The 22,346-nt window shown below is 41.2% G+C and overlaps 1 long non-coding RNA gene across 5 annotated transcripts in view; it reads left to right on the forward strand.

The window, feature by feature from the left end:
- LOC103164390 overlaps positions 1–22,346 on the forward strand; it is a 136,640-nt gene that overhangs the window by 11,951 nt on the left and 102,343 nt on the right. Inside the window, exons 1-3 of one of the 5 annotated variants that reach the window (XR_004769592.1) lie at positions 2,636–2,779; positions 2,886–3,033; positions 16,233–16,307. This is a non-coding gene — a long non-coding RNA (uncharacterized LOC103164390). Of the gene's footprint in view, positions 1–2,635; positions 3,034–16,232; positions 16,308–22,346 lie in introns of those variants that run through there. The other 4 variants (XR_004769593.1, XR_004769591.1, XR_004769590.1 and 1 more) reach the window with 4 other exon arrangements.

Here is a 22,346-nt window from a genome sequence, read left to right on the forward strand (position 1 = left end):
CCTTATAGGAGATAGAATGCTGTGCAGGCAGTTCATATGTTTGTTGTTGTTGTTGTTTTTGTTTGCTTGTTTTGTTTATTAGCTTCTCCTATAGGCCCCAGATCATTTTCAACTCAAAGATTCCTAGTCAGAAATATTCTCAAATGTCATTTCATTCCAGCTGGCCTCAATGGTTGGGTCTTCTCTTTGACCAAAGGCAGAGCCCTCCTAGATTTTTCTAGAGAAGAAGTGACTTTTAATTTCTATGGAACTGGAAGAATATTTTTTAATTTTTATAATTCTTCTTTTTTTTGATATGGGATTTCTGGCAATTCTGCTTTCTCTACCTTCCGAGGACAGTGATTATAGGTATTTACCACTATGCCTCATAGAACGTCGTTCTGTTTGGACTTTCTTCCCGAGGATGGCCCCATTTTATTCCCTAAAGCTTGATAGAGAAAATATCATCCACTTTCCACTTGTGAGTCCCCTGAACATTTGAAAACATTAATGACAGAGTTGGGTCCTTGTCTAAGTAGCCCCATTTTCAAAATTTCCCATGACTTGGTTTCACATCTTTTGGAGAAGCTGGTTGCTGAATCCTCAGTCCACCCCATTTTGCCTGGTGAGGTCTAAAGCAGAAATGGATGATCCAAATAGCTCCAAGGGAATAATAGTTGCCCCACTTTCTCATCTACTTCCTTGACTGTCTACCATTGATCTGCCATTCCCTCTATGCTCAATACACATGACACTTACACCTTGAGCAGTGTTTTTAGATTTGGATGCCAACTCTATCGTAGAGTGTGACTAAATCTTAGCTGAAGACACATTTGAATAGACCGTAATATTTGTGCTTTTGCAGCTTTCTTACCTTTCTTTGACTTTTCATCTTTTCTGGGTGGAGCGTCTTATGCAGCATTGGCTAGTCTCCAACTTGCTATGTAGCTGAAGTTGGGCTTGAACCCCTAATCCTCTTGCCTTCACCACCTGCATTCTGTAATTATAGGCCTGCATTACCATGCCCACCTTTAAATCTCTCTCTTTTTTGTTTGATGTTTATTTATAACAGAACTTAAGTATAGTCAGAGTCGTTGAACACGTGCTCAACCCAAGGTCTCAGGACAGATCTAAGCAATAATAATTGACTCTGTGGTCAATAACCATATCATTAACTGACTTTTCCTCTTCATCATCATCACCACCACCATAAGCTTCTTTTTCATGGGTTGTTGTTACTATTTGGAAGCTAATTCCCATAGTGTCCATGTTGTCAGGGGAGAAAGAGCCCATAAAGTAGGTGTGGTTCTTAAGCAACATAACTTTACCATTTTATACCAAGTTCAAGCTTCCCACATGGTTCAGTGCAGTGCTACTCCCAACATCAGAATGACAGTGGGATTTAATAGAGATGGGTGAGACTTGGCTTGTGATTTGGTTTGCTGAGTAAATAGGAGTATTTTATATTGATTTCTCACCCCACCCAGGATAGCTAGAAGAGCCCATATAGCACTATGGCATGTGAAATGGGTTCTAAGCTTTCAGAGATTTTGATTTGATCACAAGCTGGTCCATTAACCAACCGGATCTCAGTTTCTTTATCAGTGAAACAGGGCTCTTCTAATCTCACATTTAAGGTCTCCCAACTGGTCTGATGGTGATTGTATCACAAAGCATGTGGTTACCTAGTCAACACCAACTCACTGTCATCACCCTGTAAGGTCTTTTTATTCATTTACCCTTACTACCTGTTACTGGTAAATAAAAAGCTTCCCGCTGGTCCTATCGCTTCCTTTCCCAATTTGACATAATGATGAATTGAACTCTTGTCTGCAGCATCAGACTGGGTCCCTCTCTCTGCATCATGTTCAGCTCTGCACACTCTCCTCACACTGGGGTGTGGGGCGAGCCAATCTCGGTTGCTGAGGGGTGCAGCTCACTACCCTGCCCTGCCCTGAGGTTGAAATCAATCTTTATTCCCCTCATCTCCAGAGGTGGAACACTGTCTGGATGTCCTGGGAGGGAAGATGTCAGGAAACCCAGTCCCGATGTTCCCTCTTCTGATGGTTTGCCTGGTGGAACTGGAAGCATCACTTGTTTGCCTCTTTGCAAAAGAGAATAATCGGCTTCTTATTTCCTATCTGCCTGCTGGGTAGGTTAGAATGAATGAGATTGCATCTCTGCGGAGAAAGATGCTATTTGGATATGCAGTCTGTATTCGTCACACTGGGCGGCAGAAAGTAGCCCAGGTTCCTATGACACCAAAAGGCCAAGAGAGCCCAGGAGACTGGACTAGTATGCTTTTCTCAGACTTCAGAGACTATGCCTGTCTCTCCAGAACAGCCATGTGTGTGACAGTGTGGCTTTGAGATCCCTTTTTACCAGTTCAAAGTGGACGTGCTGCAGTAGCAGCAGCAAATGATTGCCAATCACCTTGTCCCTTATACAGTTTAAGCCCTGTAAGCTAATTTAATACTTAGACCATTTCCACCTAAACTCAGAGACTTTCAGATCCCAAGAACTCTGGCTTTCCAAAGGATTTCCCTGATTGATTTCAGAGGACCTCCGCCCTGCAATTCACACAGAGGCTGCAGCTCGCTCACAGAGAACACAGTGTTGCTCTCTCCTTTGCATCACTCCCCTCCTCCCACCCGAAGACACGATCCCAAATCAAGACCTGACCTGCCATGCTCAGCATCTCCCACTAGGGGGAGCCCCTGGAGGGCAGCTGGGGCTGAGCTGTTGGGGAAGCGCTGAAGTTTTCTGCTCCTGTCCTGTACTGGTTCTCACTAACCCAACTGTGAGATTTCTTTGTTGCAATGTTGGGGCCTGAGATAACACTGCTGGAGGCTGCAGTCGAGAAACATAGCTGAGACCATCTTTTATTGTATGTTGTTATTTACTAGCGCTGTGAACCAAGAAGTGAAATAACGAAGAGCCTGGAGACTGCACAGCTCCAGCTTGTAGGCCCTGGAGGGAGGCTGGAGTCCTCAGACCGACAGAAGGAAGACAGCTGAGGGGCGACCAGGAGGTGCCTGTGGCTGTGGAGTACAGGTGAGAGCCAGAGGGAGGATGACCAGGGGGCTTATGGGTAAAGAGGCCCAGAGCTCCTGACCTGGGAAAATGGATAGACCAGAAGGAGAGCTGTCAGCAGAGTTTAAGGGGGAAGGAGTGCAGAGGGGCATTGATTAAGAACATCAAGGAAGGGAGGAGGGTCAGGGGTGTGGTTGCTCAAAAGACGACAAAAGAGAGAAAAAAGGTTGCGGTCTGAGAGAGGGAGGGCTTGGGAATAGATATCAGTCTGAAGTTGGTTCCAACTAGGCTGCTTAAGAAACTTGACTTTAAAAGGGTGGGTGGGAGGCCAACGTGGAATGTCCAGTTGCATAAGGAAGTTGAGAGTGGGTAGATGTGCCTCACAGTGCATCAAATCTTTCGAGTTGTGTGTCATATAGCCACACCTACTCCCACTTTGACCTAAACTAGGAGGAATTCTGGTCTGCCGGCTTTTCTAGGTTCTTTCCACTCTCAACCAATGCTTCCCACTTTCCCTTTCTTCCTTTGGATCTTCCACAGCCGCTCTAGGAAGTGGACCAGCAATCAGAAATTCTGTTTTCTAGTCTAGAACTTGCCACTTACTGTCGGCATTAGCCTAAGCAAGGAAACCCCAGAGTTTCCCTTTCCTTTGTCTAAAAAGGGAGATAATAATATATTACTGACGAGCTTCACAGATTGTTCCGAGGACTGAATAAGTAAGAGGATGTGAAGAAATGCTCTTAATAGATTATAATTGCTAGCTAAATAAAAGTTGGCATTAATAATAATTAATCAGTTAATAGAACCTTGCTATTCTCAGCAGGGAGTTTGCCGAGTCCTGAAGAGGACGGTATACATGCAAATCTACCCTCATATCTTATTCTACAATTTTTGGACAATTTACACATGTAACTCCCCAGACTTTTAAAACTAATCTCTTTGATAAACGAGACACTTCATATTCACTCCTTTTTTTTTTTTGACAGAATCAAATATTCTTTTTCCAGCCTCAGCTCTATTTCTCATGCAGATAAATGATTGATGGCGTCTACATGGTGCCTGGGGGAGTGAGTTTTCTGTGTCCTGGACACAGGAGTCAATATCATGTCTTGGGCATATGGTCGGACTATTTGGAAGAAAGAAATGACAGACTGTGATAGTAATAATCCTGTCACTCTCCCCCCTTTCTAGAATGTTCTTTCCAGGTCACTTGCAATTTTTTCTCACTGAAATGAAATGTGTCAGACATAAAGTTGGGTCTGCGGCCTGGGTCAGGCTGGTGGAGGTCACTGAGGAGAACTTTAGCTGGCTCTGACACCTGTAGCTGTATTCTTTCTTCTTTCCCTCAGTTTTGAGTGGCAGTGTGGCATATGGAGAAGGCAGTGTAGAACATTGGTAAAGCATTTGTTATCTTTATCTGTCCCTTAGAGTTTTCACAGATCTTCCTCCTTGCACCTCAATGTCCATTTGAAGATCACCATTGACCTGCAGACATTAACAGTTTGTGACTTAGCTAGCGCCGTACTGTCATCAAGACTCCAGTGAGCCTCTTCTATTGATTGCCCCACACTTGAAATTATTTTAAACTTTTGTTCCAGCTACTAACAAAAGGTAGTTTCCCCTAGTTCTCTACACCGCCAACAAACAATAGATGGAGTGAATATTTATAGAGGCTAGATTTAAGTCCCACACCTACTCAGCTCCAAAAGTTAATATCTATCCATGTATACAATATATAGAAAACTGTATTTTTCTAAAAGTATCAAACACACACACACGCATATGCACGCGCATATATGTGTACATATGTGTGTTCAAGCACATATATGTTTTCCCCTTTCAAATATGTCCATCCTGCATTTAATGAAAGCTGTGTGTAAATATTCACATAGTGCACTCAAAGTGCAGATTTGACGGAGAGTAAGAATATGTAACCCTCCCTCAGCATTTCAACTGTTTTAGAATACAGAAGTGACCACAGTTCACATAGCTTCAAAAAATCATGGATCAATTTCTGCTCGGTCCATAGTAATGAATATCGATATGTTGCCTCTTCTAGACAAACTGTCAGCAGTTTCAGATATTTTTAAATGACTTTTTAAAAAATACATTTGCAAAGTCAATTATTTTGAATCTCATCTGAGGCAATTAAAAAAAAAAGCATCCTGACATTTAAGGTGATATTTTTCCCAAGCAAAATACTTATAAATAATACTAATTATGAACAAATCATTTAGTTACTCTCAGTCTGGTTCAACCTTTAGGTTAATAAACCAATCCATTAAAATTCATCTTTCTCAAAGGACCAATTTGTTTAAAAAAACGTAGTGACCTTTTACCACAAGTGTGATTGATATTTTCTTTAACAATATCAGAGCTGTCTTTCCCAGAGAAGAGTGTGGTCCAGAGGAAGGTCTAGAAAATTTGGATTGTTTTATGCCTTTCCTGATGGTGGTGAAGATACTAGATGGGGTTGAGACCCTAATTTAAAATGGTACCTTAAGGAGACATCTGGAAGTGTCACAAAATTCAACAGTTTCATTCTTTATGCCAGAAAACAAATTCAGATAGTTCTCTCTCTACCTCAGATGTTTTGTTCTTACCAAACATGTAGGGCAGAGATTTGGCTTGGATGGCCCATTGGCCAAATCTGGTCAACCATAGTTTTTACAAAGTTTTACTGCAACAGAATTCCATCCATCGACATGTTGTCTATAACTACTACTTTCTACTAGAAAACTTTAAGAAGTTATGACAGAGTCAGTGTACCCTGCAAAAATGAAAATACTTACTACTGGGCCTCCAAAGATGCTTGTAAATCCAAGGTAGAGGAATGGGAAAAAATAGGTAGTTTTGAATTTGTAGTTGGGCAGCACTTCACAATTTACTAAGTCTGCATGATTCTATTGTAGTGGGTGTTACGTGACTTTCTTAGCTGAGAAAGAAATGGCAGATTTGCCTGTGGTGGTGCAGTCACTAAGTGGCACAGGTAGGGGCTGGAGGCCACTAGAGAGTCAGGGAAAAAGTGCCACTGAGTCTTCCCCTATATGCTGTCACTGAACGGAGAGAATTCTTGACACTCTGTTCCCACTATATCTATCCTTGGCTTGGGTGAACCTTGGCTTATCTTCTCTGTCCCCATTCTCAGGACCAGTGCTGAGCAAGTAAGCAGAATGGAAAGAAAGCATCGTGCTTTGTGAGCAAACAAAGCAAGGCTTTATTGCATCAATTCTCACTTCTCCATCTGCCCAGAGATGGGCATGGTAGCACAGATACCCTGCAACAGAAAACACAGGAAGGGCTTTGTTTGCAGAATATGCTATCTTTTAAAAAGTTTGCTTTTTAAGACAGAAGATCCACTTTTTAATTACATTTCTTTTTTCTTAATTCAAGTTAATATCAAAATTATATCTCTCCCTCCTGAGCTTATGACATCTGCTGGTAAAGTAGGCCACAAGGAGGTGGATCTTGGGAGGAAGGAAGCCTGGGTGATAAAACAAGACAATGGTTGTTTTCAGAGACCAGAGTTTCTCTTAATCTTACATTTTCATGAACCGCAGTAAAGGATGAAAGGAGAAAGATGAGAATAAAAAGCTTCTACATTGAGCCTTCCTTGATTTCTGAGGGAAAAAATTCAATTTTCCATTCAACCAAATTTTATATTGACTGTTCATTTTCCCTCAAACTGCTAGTTGAAAGATCATCGTACTGACCAAGATTCTAACTTCTCCAAGCAGTGATTTGTTACACAGCCAAACACTTTAGAAAGCTCAGTTGGGAGAACTGACAGCCTTCAGCATCCTCCAAGAAGTCCTTTTTCCTCATGGGACAAGTGTAGCAGACAGTGTAGATTTGAGAAAGTACATATTTTAGACATTTAGAAATTAGAGAAGAACTTAACATAAGAGGGATAGAGAGGCCGGGCAGTGGTGTCCCATGCCTTTAATCCCAGCACAAAAGAGGGATAGAGGGAACAAAGTTACAGAGTGAAGGGGAAGCTTTGTATTTATTTAGAAAAGTCATCCACTGGAGGTGGTAAATAGAAATTTATGATACTGAAGGTAGAGAAAAGTAAGTGAAGTAGATGGAGGCCAGATTCTAGAAAACCTTGGAAAACAGGTTTAAAAATTAGGTCTTGGGGCTGGACAGATGGCTTAGTGGTTAGGAGTACTTTCTGTTAGTGCAAAAGACCTGGGTTCAATTCCCAGTACCCACATAGTGGCCCATAACCATCTATAACTCTAGTCCCAGTGGGTTCCAACACCCTTTTCTTGTATCTTTTGGTACCAGGAAGGCGCCTGGAGCACATACATACTTGCAGGCAACCATTTATACATATAACATGTTTTAGAATTAAGAACAAGTTAGATACTACACTAGAGAGGTGGCTCAGATGATAAAATTCTCCATGTGCAAGCACCAGTAACTGAGTTAAATCCTCAGCACCCCTGTAGAAAAATTCTGAATATAGCAGTACATATCTGTAATCCCAGCTCGGGGAAGGTGGAGACAAGAGGATTCCTGAGGCTCAGTGGCCAGTCAGTCTAGCTGAATTGGTGAGCTCCAGTGTCAGTGAAAGACCCTGTCTGAAAAATAAAAATAGAGAGCAATTGAGAATGATACCCAATGTTGGCCTCTGGCCACCACACAAATGCACACACGTGCGCACATGAACATGCATGCACACACATGACATTAATTTAGTTTTTGTAGATCAGTAGTTCTCAACCCTTTCACAGGGGCCACCTAAGACCATCCTGCATGTCAAATATTTACATTATGATTCATAATGGTAGCAAAATTACAGTTATGAAGTATCAATGAAAACAATTTATAGTTGGGGGTGAGCACAGCATGAAGAACTGCATTAAAAGGTTGCAACATTAGGAAGGTTAAGAACCTCTGCTGTAGATGGTAAGACCCATTGACTGTGTGCAGGAGAATGACTTGACCTATAGTTTGGGAAGAGAGCATCATAATATTCAGCCAGAACTTGGAGGCAGACCACCAGATAGAGACAAGCTGAGAAAGAGAGGCCATCACCTCATATTCTCAAAGCAAGGCTGATCTGTCACAACCCAGACTATTGTAGGTTATGGCACTAGCTGAGGGCTTTCTGAGGGCATTTATTTAATGGCATGCCAGTGGCATTTACTCATAAAACCAAGAAGCCATTGGGGCCAGAAATAGGGGTTTTGGTTACTTCCCCAGACAGGATGCAGTTTGGGTGATTATACACATGATTCATCGAGGTCGGGAAACAAATCCTGCACAAACACATGCCCCTCCCCTCCAAGCACAGTGACTCATGGCTTCTTCAGTTTGGTCTACAGAAGGCTCTGGAGTCCAGGCAGAATTTGAGATATGATGTTCAGCCATAAATCTGTAGCATTCGTAACTGCAAGAGAAACATTTCTCTCCATTCTCTCAATTGCTCAGGCAGTAGGCATTTATTGAATGCTTGCTATTTAAACACAAAGGATGTGATGTTATGAAACACAGTTCCTGCCGCAAAGTACTCCTAAGTTTAGTTGGTAACTTGGATATAATAATGACAGCACAAAGATAGTGTCCCACAAGTATCCTGGAGAACTTTAAGCTATACTAAAGGGTCAGAGGAAAGATTTACTACAGCAATAGGAGAGGGCTGAAGTTGTGTCTTAACGAATGCCAGTCTTTATTTGATAACTCAGCAAGCTGATATCAAGCATTGTCTGTGACTGGGGCATGGTTTTCAGCATGAGGCTTCATACTTTGGTAGAACTTCCATTCTAACCAGAAGACTCAATAAATATAGTAAGAGCCAACCAAGCAGCCTCCTCTCAGGGGAGTTCCATTCTTACAAAGGACATTTTAGAGAACAAGAGCTAGCCCCTCATTCCAAGAAAACAGAATGTGTGCCAAGAAACTAGCCCCTTGAGAGTGAGTAGGGAAAGAAGCCTCAGGTGTGGGGTACCTAACATGATAAAAGAGCATCTTTTAAAATTTTGATACTAGCCGGGCATTGGTGGTGCACACCTTTAATCCCAGCACTGGGGAGGCAGAGGCAGGTGGATCTCTGTGAGTTTGAGGCCAGCCTGGTCTACAAGAGCTAGTTCCAGGATAGGCTTCAAAGCCACAGAGAAACCCTGTCTCGAAAAACCAAAAAAAAAAAAAAAATTGATACTTACTTATTTATGGGAGTATGTGCGTATGCCATGACTTGCCTGTGGAGGTCAGAGGACAACTTGAGGAGGTGGTTCTGACTCTCCACTATGTGGCTTCTGGGGATTGAACACAGGCTGTTAGGTTTGGCAGCCAGTGTCTTTACCCGCTGAGCGAGCTTGCTGGCCAACAAAGCTTATTAATATGCCTGACATATTTTGGGCAAATTTCCCTGCTACTCTTAGACTTGAGTGAATGTCATACATAAGATGGATATCATTTATGTACATGCACATGTGTCCATATGTATGTGTGTGTGGCACTGGGGGTCAAACTCTAGCTATAGGCATACTAGGTAAACTTTGTACTACATCTGCAGCCCTTGTTGTTGTTTCTGTGTTATTGTGTGTTTGGAATAAGACCTTATTACATGTATCAGCTTAGCCTGGAACTCGTGATTCTCCTGTCTTTGCCTGGTGATTGCCATGAGTGCAGCATGCCCCATTGGCCTTGCTAAGATGGAAGTCATTCTTATGTGAACATGCATAGCTCTGAGCCCCCAAACTGCATGACTCTGCGGTCTCCATCAGGAAACTGGAGTCAGTGATCAGGACTCTCTGTACTCATTGATAATTTTCCTGTGACTGCTCTGTACTCACTTCGTATCTTGAAGATTAAAAAAGGAAAACTATGACACAGACACAATTTGCTTAAATAGTATTCAGGTCAAATTCTGTAACAAGCAACTCTGGCTTGGAGGTTGAGTTTGATTGTCATTTTATCAGGCTATCTAAAATAACCGGGTCATGAGGTGGTTATTGGCAGGGTCCTCACTGGGATAGGATTTGACCTACATAGGAAGAGAACCAGGGCAGGAATAGTAGTTACCCAGCTCATCACAGACTTGGCAAAATCCAGTTTGAACAACTGCAGAATCACAAAGCTGGGAGACACTCCATGTGACCTAAGGTGATCCTGGTACCTGCCTCTGGGCAGATATAAGCCTGTCTGGAAAGTTAATACAAATTCCAGAACTCATTACTTTAACAAATGCTTTAAAACATATCTATTCTGAATACTATAAATCCCTCTGGGGTAGTGATGCAGTCTAGCCTTGGGCAAAACAGCTTTGTATCTCCTCTCGGTGGTAGGACTCAGAACCTACAGCATATTCTTTTCAGATACTTAGTGAGAGAAAAATAATTCTTTGGAGTATATTTTATATTTTCAAAAAAACAGCCAAAATGTCACATCCAATTGGCCCAGATAATGAGGCCATTTTTATTTATTAAAAATAAATTTAAATGTAGCTATAAAGTTGTGAGCGGATGTTTTCATTTGCATCATGACTGGTTTAAAAAAGGCTTACCAGAAATTATAAAAATAATAAGTTCACATCCTCCCAGATGGCTAACTTGAGGTACATGAATGCTGGGAAATTGTGTTATTTCTTACTCCACTTGCTAAGTTGCTTAAGGCCAAGAAGAATGCCTCGTTTGTTTCCAAATAGCCTACTTCAGAGCAGGTGCATGCTGGGACTAAGTTGTTGAGTAAATTAAAAAACAATGAAGTCATTACCTTGTGGTCATGTCATGATTTTTTTTGTCTATTTTGATATTTTTTTTCACCAAATATAAAACCCATGATCACCTCAAGTCTAACTAGCTGGCAGGAATTAGAGAAAGTGGTTTAGGGGATAGAACAATTGTTTTGGGGAAGAGTTTGGATCCAGATAAATTGTTGGGAATAGGATGGGAGGCAATGAGATAGACATACAAGCCTGTGTCTCCATATTTAAATGAAGAGTTTGAGCCAAATGATAGGTGTCTTGGCCAGATAAACACCATGACCAAAAGCAGCTTGGGGAAGAAATGGTCTATTTCATCCCATCTCACAGTTTGAAGTCTGTCACTGAAGGAAATTAAGGAAGGAATTGAAGCAGGGTCCAAGGAGGAGCATTCCTTACTGGCTTACTCCTGATGGCTTGCTCAGCTTGCTTTCTTATAGCACTCAGGACCACCAGCCCTGGGTGAGGGTGGTCCAGCCACAGTGGACTGGGTCCTCCTGCACCAATTAGCAATTTAAAGAAAATGTCCCACAGGCCATTCACATGAAGGGAATTTATCTGTTGAGGTTCCCTCTTCCCTAATGACTCTAACTTGTTTCAAGTTGACACAAGCTGAACAGTACAACAAGGAAAGATCCATTTGATGAATATAGTCACAAGCAGCTCTTTGGGCCTATTTCTGTGTATACATAGTAAGAAATGTTAATTTTTAAGGTCTTGCTGTTGTTGGCTAGGATCTTGTGTTTATAAGTATAAGTCAGGTTATAAATTCAAACTCCAGAAAGACATAGGGTACACCAGGCTCCAGAAATTACCTGAACGAAAGACTGTGGCCCTTTCTCCCATCTCATCCATGATCCCTGTATCCAGCCACCAACTCTGCCCTCAGGTCTACTTCCTTTAGGAAGCTGCATAGTTTTTCAAAACCTCTGGGAACTCTGTGCCCGCAGAAAAGCAGAGAATGTGACAGGTAGTGCTATTAGAACCAGCAGGCTAGATGGGGAGAGGGTTCGTTCTTCCAGGGAAAGTCGGGCGTACTGTACATTACACAATACAGCTCTGTTGGAGCCTGCCTTCCCCCTTTTCTGCCCACGTACTCCTCTCAGCTCCGTGAACACTATCTGTTCTTCTTTCAAGACTTTGTTCAGTTTTGCTCTCTGAGGCCTCACTGTGGGGATAAGCAGTCTTTTCTTATCTCTGTTTCCTAAGTACCCTGAACCCACTGGTGTGTGGGAAGTACACTTTCCCGTGGTCTTTTACATGCTCCCCCCCATCCCCACAAGACTGGGAACTCCTTAAAGCTGCTGGCTACCTTGATCAGTTTCAAGTTCCTTCACTGGACTATCATCTGGAGTTGCAAGAGAAATAGTCTAAGACTTCCTGTTCTCAAGCCAACTGAGGTCAAGTAGGGAGAGGCATGGCAACAGCTGCATAGAATGAATGCAGAAGGACGAGCACTGAGTGCTATAGGAACACAAAGCTGAGCAGCCTTCCTTCCCGATCAATGGTGTTAAAGGCTGGAGAGTTTGCAGGGGTGGAAGGGAACCATCCTTGATCTGTGCTGAGTGCTGAATGTACATGGGACCTGGAGAGTGGACATTTGTCAGGGTAAGAACAGAAGATGAGAAAACGCTGTGGGATGCAGAGCTCTAGGCCAGAGCTCTGTGTTTGAATAGGAAAAATAAAACAGAAATCCATAAAATAATTTTAATAAGCTTCTAATTAGTACTAATTTTATAGCACAATATACTAAGAGAAAATTAGAAAAAACGTTAGGCTAGTCATGAACTTACACTGGAAATCTCTCAAGGAAGGCGGGCTTTGACTCACTTAGTGACAGGCTAAATTGGAAAGCCGAGTCTGGATTTCACTCTCACTCTGCCAGGTAATACATTGGTGACAATTTTCCCTCCCTAATCTCTACATCATGATTTGAAGACACTAAAATCTGTCTTTCATGGTTATATTGAGGATGAAAAGTTTCAATATTTATGTTAGTTTGACTTACTGGACAAAAATCTTGGTTAATGTCATTGCAAAATGCACAACATATCAATGAGTTAATTATATGTTTTATACATATTTGAGCCCAGGAACAAGGCAGCCCGACTCTGATGCCCATGTGATATGCAATAGGAATTTGTCAAGTGGTCTGGATATTGGGTATAAGGTATTCTTCCCGTGAAGAAAGTGTGTTTTAGACAGAAGTTTCACCCACAGACTTCCTCTCTCATAAAACTCTAACAGATGCATCATTTCCTTGGACATCTGCTTCCTCTCCTGTAGTCCAGGATAAATGATGTAGCATTATAAAGTTATTCCTACAGATGATCTTACAGAGAAGTACGATTTCATTATATTAGGTGAGTCTTAGATGTGGGAGGGACCAAGGAGCTCCACCCAACAGAACAACCTGCTAAAGAAATTTGGGCTCTTTTCAGTGTGTGTCAAGGGATCTCAAGAAGTGTAATCAACATATGTGTTCAGGAACATGGTACAAATAACCTTTCCCTCCTTGTGCTTCTTAGTCCTGGAGAGTCCTTATGAGAAGAGTGCCTGTCTTGTCCCTCATTACCCTCTGACACTAGCATGATAGGGGAGAAGGATTCCACTGTTTTTTACTGCCATGAAGGTGGCACTGGAAAGCATGCCATGGGATGCTGGGGAATTTTCACGTTTTCCTGTCCACTGACTACTCTGGAGGATCTAAAGTAGAGGCCCAGGTCTTCCAGTAAAAGGCATAGGCAGTTGGCAGTCTTCATCATCTATATTCTATCTCATTTTCCTAGTTCTAATGCTACTAAGGATTTTCTTTCTAGACTGTATGAAAGCAGAGAGCAAGCTTCATTTTCTGGAATCAAGGTCAATGAGATTTTGGTATAAGTGCTACTAAATCAGAAGATATTCTATAATCAGACAAGCTTGAGAAATGCTGAGTATGCCCTATTGTAGACAAGATACACAGAAGCACAGCTAAGGATGCAAAATGAATTATTTACAGACTTCACTTTCCCCAAATCATTAGTGAATCATGTTAATTCATTCATGAAGAATTTTTATGTCAGAGTACTTGGGGACAGTTTGAAATCCTCCTAACTCCTAGCAAGTAGGAAAATACTGTTATTTTATTCTCATTTTTAATTAGTTCTCTGATTTTCTAATGTATTTTGATCCTATTCATTCCCTTCCCCTGACCCTGAGATCCATCTCTGTCCCTACCCATTCAACCTTGTGTTCTCTTAAATTTTGTTCTTTAAAAAAACCATTAAGTATAGTTTGTGCTGCCCATTGGGTGTGAGACCTTCTACTAGCATGTGGTCAACCCATCAGGGGCCATATCTTTAAATTTACTCTCCTCTTAGTGACTACCAGTTGTCAATTTCTCCTTAACTAGGGCTGGGACTTTATGACCACTTCCTCTCCCCATGCTGGCATTTTGCGTGTCTTGAGCTTGTGCTGGTTATGTTCACATTGTCTCAACTGCTGTGCATTTGCAACTGTTCTGCTGTGTCAGGAAAACAGGTTTCTTGTAGTAATCCACCACCACTGGCTCTTACAGTCTTTCAGTGCTCTCTTCCACAATGATCCCCAAGCCTTCAGAGGAGCATGTACAATGTGGATGTCTTGCTTAGAGCTCACTATTCCATATCCCAGTCTTGTATTCTCTGTTTGTTGACCAGTTGCAGGCCTCTGTGTTGATCTCTATATACTGCAAAACGAAGCATCTCTAATTAGGGTTGAGAGATATATTAATTGATGAATATAACAGTAAGTAAGTCATTAGGAGTCAGTTTAATATTATGTCCATTTAGCAGAGTACTAGAGTAGATTCTACTAGATACCACAGGCTAACAAATAAAAAGCTTAATGCCAGGACTAGACTACCACTTTTGGGGTTGTTGGACAGTGAGGCCCCATAGACTTCCCAAAACATTATGGACTATTGAATATAATGTTTTTATAGAAGTCTTAGTGTATGAATACTCTTACTGAGCCCCATGTAAATTGACAATAAGAAGACATGTTTACCCTCTCAGGGGTTCTTTAAAACAACCCTGTCTTTATTAAACTGGAGGTTTGCCTGTGAGCAGCTCTGAAGTAGACAATCAAAATTGACTCCATCCAGCAAAGCTCTGTTACCAAAATGAAACTTTCAAAATTCTTCTTTCCTATTCAACTGGATGTATTGTGTGGAAAATCCTTACAAAATGTTGATATTGAGAGTCCCCCTCCTTCTGTCTGCCCTTTTGCATTTCCTTATAAAGTGGGAGTATGGGTTTGATTTATAACTTTTCTACATTGTATTTGATGGGACCCTTTGAAAACCTGCTAGATAAGGGAAAGAATAGTCGCTAGGAGCTTTTCCTGTAATCTCAGAATAATCCTTTCCTCTGCTTCAGCCCTTCACTGCTTTGACCACGAGCCATATCTGTAACAGAGCATTCACACTAAGTGCTAAGGTTATGCCTTCTTTCCATGCCATGTATTTTTTTTCATCCCACAAAATAGCGAGGGAGGTATCAGGAAACAGAGTCAACTCTAGTCATCATTGTATCATTTTAGCTCTTCCGTAAGGAGCTCTCTTCTCCAATCCCACTTTTTTTTTTTTTTTTAGAACCTCTTTAGAAAGTATTCAATTCACGCTATACCATATGTAGCTCTTGTTGCGTCATGAGACTTTGAAAGCACGCAGTGTGAAGAGTACACATTTGTTTATCTGAGTTGGTCTGGGAATGATTGACATGAAGCGAGTGTATGGGGAGATGGACTTATTTGAGTTTTATATCCATGGCCAGAATATGAACTCTGGGGAACCCTGTCTCAACTGAGTTCAGATTTCAGATCAAACATGTCAGTGATCCCTATGTTCTTGTTCATAGATCACTTCCTTTCTCTTTCTTATGTGCATTATGGAGACACCAGTGCTTCAACCTTCCCAAGGACTAACTGAGGAATCAGAAAATTGGCATTTTGGTATTCAACAGCTGGAGGCTTGAATCCCAATGCGTGTCTTACTTCATACATCATTTTGAGAAAATTCATTCACCACCCCGTGTCTCTTTCCCCTTAACTGTGGTGAGAGTCCACAAAGTAATTTATTTCATAGAGTTATTTAGATTCACTGAAATAATATGTGGAAAACATAAAGTGGAACCTGAATTCTGATAAGTACCCAATTAATGCAAACTATAACTTTAGAAGTTTGATGGCAGTGGGCCCAGATTAATTGTTGCTCTTCCTCCTGCTGCCTTCCACCTTTAGAACTGTAGTGAGGCAGATTCCCCATGTAGGTGCAGGTCTGTGGGCCAAAGGGATTTCATAGAGAGCACTAGTCAATGAGTGGCATTCTGTTCTCTTACATGGCACCAAGGCCTTTGGGAGGAAAGCTTCTTGGGAAGATAACAAATTCTCTGGATTTTAAAATGCTTATGTGCTCTAAGTGTGTGTTGGAGACATTTTTTTCTTAATTGAACACAGCAGCCATTTTGTGTCATGTTGATTTCCTCAGGGTATGAATCAGAGAGAAAGAAATGAAGTCTTGTCACAGGAAGAAAGGGAGCGATTGGCAGAAGATTTTTCTCTGGTAAGGCAATTTACACACTTGTCCTTTTCGTAGTGAGTCATGGCCTATGATACATTTCACAGTAATGTCTAGGAGTTTCCAAATCCGGAGTTAGACACTCCAGCCAGATAAGGGAGAGGGAAGAAAGATTATTACAACCCACCTAGTTGCCATTCAGAGCTCTAGAAGGGAGCTTAATGAAAATGAGTATCCTACATCCTACTTTTAGTCATAGCTTTAAACTCATTAAGAGGGAGAATTAGCTAATCATGTTCAAAATTACAGTTTTTCAATAGCCAGTTTTAGCATTCCAGAAAAAAACAGCCAGCATCTCTCCATCAATCTTTATTTATTTTTTTAGCCGTGACTTAATGCTGGCATCCACCTCTATCATCTCATTCTTTCTGCTGGGAATCTATTTGTGTGTGTGTGTGTGTGTGTGTGTGTGTGTGTGTGTGTGTGTGTGTGTGTGAACACAATGTACAATTTGTCCAAAGTTAGCTTTCATTCTTTGCTGGCTTTTAACTCAAATTTCAGTTGCCTTTCTACAAACTTAGCATTTGTATATTATATATGTGTATAAAATATGAATATGACATGAGATAATACTTTTATTTATTTAACTTTATATTTTACATTATAGCACTGGGGATTGAACCCAGGGCCTCACACATGCCAGTAAAGCCCCCTTCCACAAACACAGTCCCTAATTTTAAAAATCTTACTACCAAGATGTCCTCCATCAAGTGACTGGCTGTCAGAGTAAGGGCACTGGGCACCTTGGGATGAAATCTGTGTGTCTCTGATAGTTCTTTATTGCAGAAATCAATAATGGTTCCATTTCCTTTCATTACTTCTTCTATAAGCCAATGATAGATATTACAGATCAAGGGGACAAGGTCTCAATCATTAAGGTCCTTCCAGGCGGCTGTATTCAATGTTTATAAATATCCATCCCCAAATCCAGGAGGTGGCCATGAACAGATATTTAATACATGTTTATTATGTAGAATAGACATCTACAAAAGCAACCAAAGGACTCTAAGACAAAGTTGGGACTTTATCCACAACAATGGAGTCTTCGATAGGTTAACTGATCTTTGTCATCTGTAAGATGAGGTCTTCAGATTCCTTTAAAGGACTAAGGGGAATCTGAGAGTCCCAGGAAGCAAGGTCTTTGAGAATACTTATTGTAGATTGAATAAATCTCTGCTCCTTAAATAAATAACTCTCGAACTGATGGGGTTCCTGTGAATAATCAAAGCAATGAGGCTCTCAGTGACTCACTTGTGGGTCAGCATTTGTAATTAGTAAGTGGTTTTATGACAAATTCCTACAACCCTCAATTTCTAGGGTTGATCCCTTCACTTCACATTCCAGTGTGGTCATATTCACTGGTGCAATGAAATTGTCAACTTGAAGGTATGTTGAGAAATGGTTTCTTAAAATTCAGATTCATAAATCTCAACAGGAAGAGCTGGAGCCAAGCAACTCAGAAGTGTTGTGAAATCAGTTAAATTAGCCTTCTGGAATATGTGAGCTGTCTACCACTCTCATTAATCTGAGGTAGAACACCCAGACAGAGTATTCACAAAGGTTAGTGCTTAAGAGAAGTTCATTGACTCACTGGTGGGTGCTGGATGACATAGCAAAGTTATTGCACTTGTCTGTGAAAGAAGCCTGCCTCTTAACGTGGCCTGACAAAGAAAGTCATCACAGATGTACAAAAGAGCCATTCATGTGACAATAGTTCATAAACACAGGCAGATCTCAGAATTGCCTGGAAGACTTAGTTCAGGCGTTTGAGCACGGTTCCCAAAGTCTCTGATTACTTCAAGGCAGGTTGGATAATAAGAAATTGCCACTAGAACAAGATCACCATTGCTAGGAAGATGGCTTAGTGAATGAAAGTACTTATTGCATAAGCCTGATGACCCGAGTGTGATGACACCCACAGCAGAAGGGAAGATTCAACTTCTGAAAGTTGTCATCTGATCTCCACATGCATGCCCATGACCATGTGCCACAACATGAGTGTGTTCATGTGTGCATACATACACTCACACATACACACAAACACATGCACTAATAATAATAAATACAATTTCAGTAAAAGAACAAGCTGCCGAGTAATGTAAAATCATGAATAGGATCATGCATTGAGAACATAGTGCTCCTTGATTTTCCTTAAGAGGTCAATACTAAGGGCTGCTTACTATGAAAAGCACGAGGAGCTGAGTTCATGCCCATGTGAAAAGCTGGTAATCTCTGCATGGGAGAGGGGGAGACAAGTGGATTCTATGAACTCAATGGCCATACATCCTAGCAGAATCAGTGACATACAGGCTCAGGGAAAGACCCTGCATCAAAACATAAGGCAGAGAACAGCTGAGGAAGACACTCAACATTGAATCCATCTTCTACATGAATGTACAGACATGTGCATTCATAACTGCACACATATATGTTCACATCCACATGAACAAATATGCACATGTAGCAGGCACTCACACACATATGCATGCACTCATGCACACATATTTGTGCATACCAATAAGAGTAAGAGAAAATGTCCATAAACTGTGCCTTTTTTCTGAGGTAACTTTCTTTTGTCTAAATAAAGCTCTTATCTTCTTCTGCCTTTGTAGAACTCATTAATGTGGTCTGTTCCAAACTCATTCTTTTGTTTATTTGTGATTTTTTATGTTGTTTTGTGAAACAGATTCTCATTCTGAACTCAAACTGGCATAGAACTCACTATATAGTTTGAGAGGACCTCAGACTCATGGTCAATCCTTCTGCCTCACCCTCACAAGGGCCAGGATCACAGGAGTCAGCTACTCTATCTTGTGCAAATTCAACCTTAAATCAACTGAAAAATCTGTTACCCAAATGTTTTTTTTTTTTAAGATTTTCATGTTGTAGTGATTGAAAAGGCTTATAGATTTAAGATACCTTTATTTAGATAAATACCAGCCAAACTCGAGCCAGAGCGTGCCAGGGGCACCCAAGCAGTGAGGCCAGGAAGAAGGGGAAAGGAGAAATAGCTTTCCATGTGCTCCTGTCTCTTAAGAAGTGCTCCCGAGTCATCCTGACCTCACCTTGACCATGCCTTGACAGGCGTGGTCAGGCACACCTGTAGCCAGCCCTTAGGAGGTGTGGTTACAGTGTCTTCCTAAAATTCCCCTTTTAGTCTAAAAGAGGATTAAAACTTAATAGTGTAAAATATCCAAAATTAACACGTTGGTGGTGCATGCCTTTAATCCCAGCACTCGGGAGGCAGAGGCAGGCAGATCTCTGTGAGTTTGAGGCCAGCCTGGTCTCCAGAGCGAGTGCCAGGACAGCCTCCAAAGCTACACAGAGAAACCCTGTCTTGAAAAACCAAAATAAAATAAAATAAATAAAGGTGAAATATAAGAAAATACAATAATCTGTTATAGTACATCCTAACTATATCTATTTCAGCTAAACCCTAAAGTCATCTGAAAGGGGTGTCCAACTTGAATACCTCCTTCCAATCCCAAGCCTAAACACTAGGAAATTTATTCCTAACTAGGCTTACAGTACCCTAATAGACAATAATGGGGAATGGGGGTGTAGCATCCTCCAAGTTACTTCCTCCTGAAATGGGACAATTGTAGCCTTGTGGGGTCCTGTGGGAAGAAAATGTTAGTATAGTGAAAGTCTCTAACTGATTATATCCAGTCCATATTAGATGGGATTTGTTTGATTGAAGATCTAGGTAGAAATCCTCAACTTGATTGAAGTCAGTTCTCGAAGCTCTAGTCAGAGTGTCAGTTGAATTGGCATAAGTTGGATCCAGTGGAGTCTATTGGAGGTATGTTAAGCTAATTGTAGATGTGTACATGTGAAACTATATATTGAGTATTTCTGCATTGAACGGTGGAGAGTCAGAGATAGTAAGGTGGCTCAATAGGTAAAGACACTTGCCACTTGGCCTGACATCATCAGTGTGGTCCTTGGGACCTACAAGGTAGAAGGAATGAACTGATTCATGCAAGTTGTTCTCTGACCTACACACATGCACACATTCTCATTCATGCATGAGTGCACATGTGTACACTCACACATACAAATAATCAATAAGTAAAAGGTAATAAAATAAATGAAAAGTGGAGATACAGGGGTTCCTACATATTAAAACGTGTGAGATAGAGTGAGATTATTAATGGTGTGGGTATATCTAAAGCAGAGAAGACAGGGACTCTCAGTCCTGTGTGTCCTCAGTATTAAGAAGTCAAGAAATATAAGGACACGGGGAGCAGAGGGGGGCTGGAGTGGGGAGCTGGTGGGGGCTGGGGGAGGGGAGGGAGAGGGAGAAGGGATTGACATGTGATATTAATAAAAAAGTAAAAAGTCAATAAAATAAAATGGGAGGCAGGAAGGAAGGAAGGAGGAAGAAAGGAAGGAGGAGAGAAGGAAAGAAAGAAAAAAGGGAGGAGAGAAGGAAAGAAAGAAGAAAGGAAGGAGAAAGACAGGAGGAAAGAAGGAAAGGAAGAAGGAAGAAAGAAAAAGGAGGAAAGAAAAAAGAAGGAAATAAAGCAGGGAAAGGAAGACACCATTTAACACGGAGACATGACCACTTGCACTAACAAGGTTCAGTATTCTGACTCAAGAGAGGAAATGTCTGGGGGCTAGGGAGATGGCTCAGTGGGTAAAAGCCCTTGCTTGCATGAGGATTTAAATTTGAATCCCCAGCACCCACGGAAAAGAAAACCAAGAAAGCTGGGCATGACTGCATGTGCCTGCAATACTAGTATTGTGAAATGGAGACAAGCAGATATTGGAAACTCACTGGCTTAGACAAAATTAGAAGCTTTCAGTTCAATGAGAGACCCAATTCCAAGGGGGTAAGGTGGAGAATGATAGAGTAGGCCACATAATGTCTTCCTCTTGTCTCCAATGTACACACCCACACACATTCATGCACCACATACATGTATGCATATACTGCCTCCCCACCACACACACACACACACACACACACACACACACACACACACACACAAATATATACATAAAAAAGAGATGATGTGCTTCAAGAAGAGGGCAATGAGTAATAGCATCCAACAGTACTGATCTATTCAGTGAGAGGGAGAGTGAAAATTAGTGGTGGGGCTTCCCTGCTGGACATGTTTAGTCATCTCAATAAGAACATAATTGGATGGAGTGGTGATGGGGAAAGCTTGACTTAAGCAGATTCTGAAAGAATGGTATAAGATTTGGAAACCTTAAGGAAAGCCAGTTTTTGAGGTTCCTACAAAAGGAGACAAAGAAACGAGATGGAAACAGGTAGATTAAAGAACCATGTCAAGCCTAAGGTTTTACTTGTTTGAGTGTAGTTAAGAGAAATTGCATTGTATGTGGTAATGCAAGTGTTCTGGCAGAGAAAGTTGGAATAATGTTTTAGGACAGACAAAAAGAGTTCTTTAAGTAATTTGGCTGGGTTGGCAAACAGTGATGGTATCTAGTGACCACACAGATCTGGCTTCAGCTAAGAGACTGCATGTTTTCTTTAGTAGTGACAGGAATACAACTTGTAGGGGAGTTGATATAGGGTTGATACCCTGCATATAATTTCTTTTGGTTCCTTCAGTTTCCCCACAAAGTAGGGAACATTATCTCTTAGAATCTCAATAACTGTTCAAAAGAAAATATGGCCCAAGTATAAGGCTCTACAAATATTTGTTCAAAAAAAATAGAACGGAGCCAAGCATAATACAGAAAGTATGCCTTAAATGTTCCTTTTTAAGGAGTTTTTCTAAGTGGACCAGTTGGCTAGGGTTTTTCAAAAGGGAGTCCATGTCTTCTCAATTAAGGCCTCTTCTTTGCTGGCACACATATCTGTGGCCAATAGAGTCTAGAATGCTCTGCTAATGTTCATGGCTATTAATAATTAGGGATCTCTGCATAAAGAGATTTCAAGTCTGGTATTTGTGTGCATGGGTATAGACAGCATTCTTTAAAGTCACATGTGAGTAATCTATGAGATTACTTTCCCTCAACAATCCTCTCAACAAGAGGACTGTCATCTGCCAT

Source organism: Cricetulus griseus, chromosome 4, assembly GCF_003668045.3.
Source record: "Cricetulus griseus strain 17A/GY chromosome 4, alternate assembly CriGri-PICRH-1.0, whole genome shotgun sequence".
In the NCBI taxonomy this organism is placed as follows: Eukaryota; Metazoa; Chordata; class Mammalia; order Rodentia; family Cricetidae; genus Cricetulus; species Cricetulus griseus.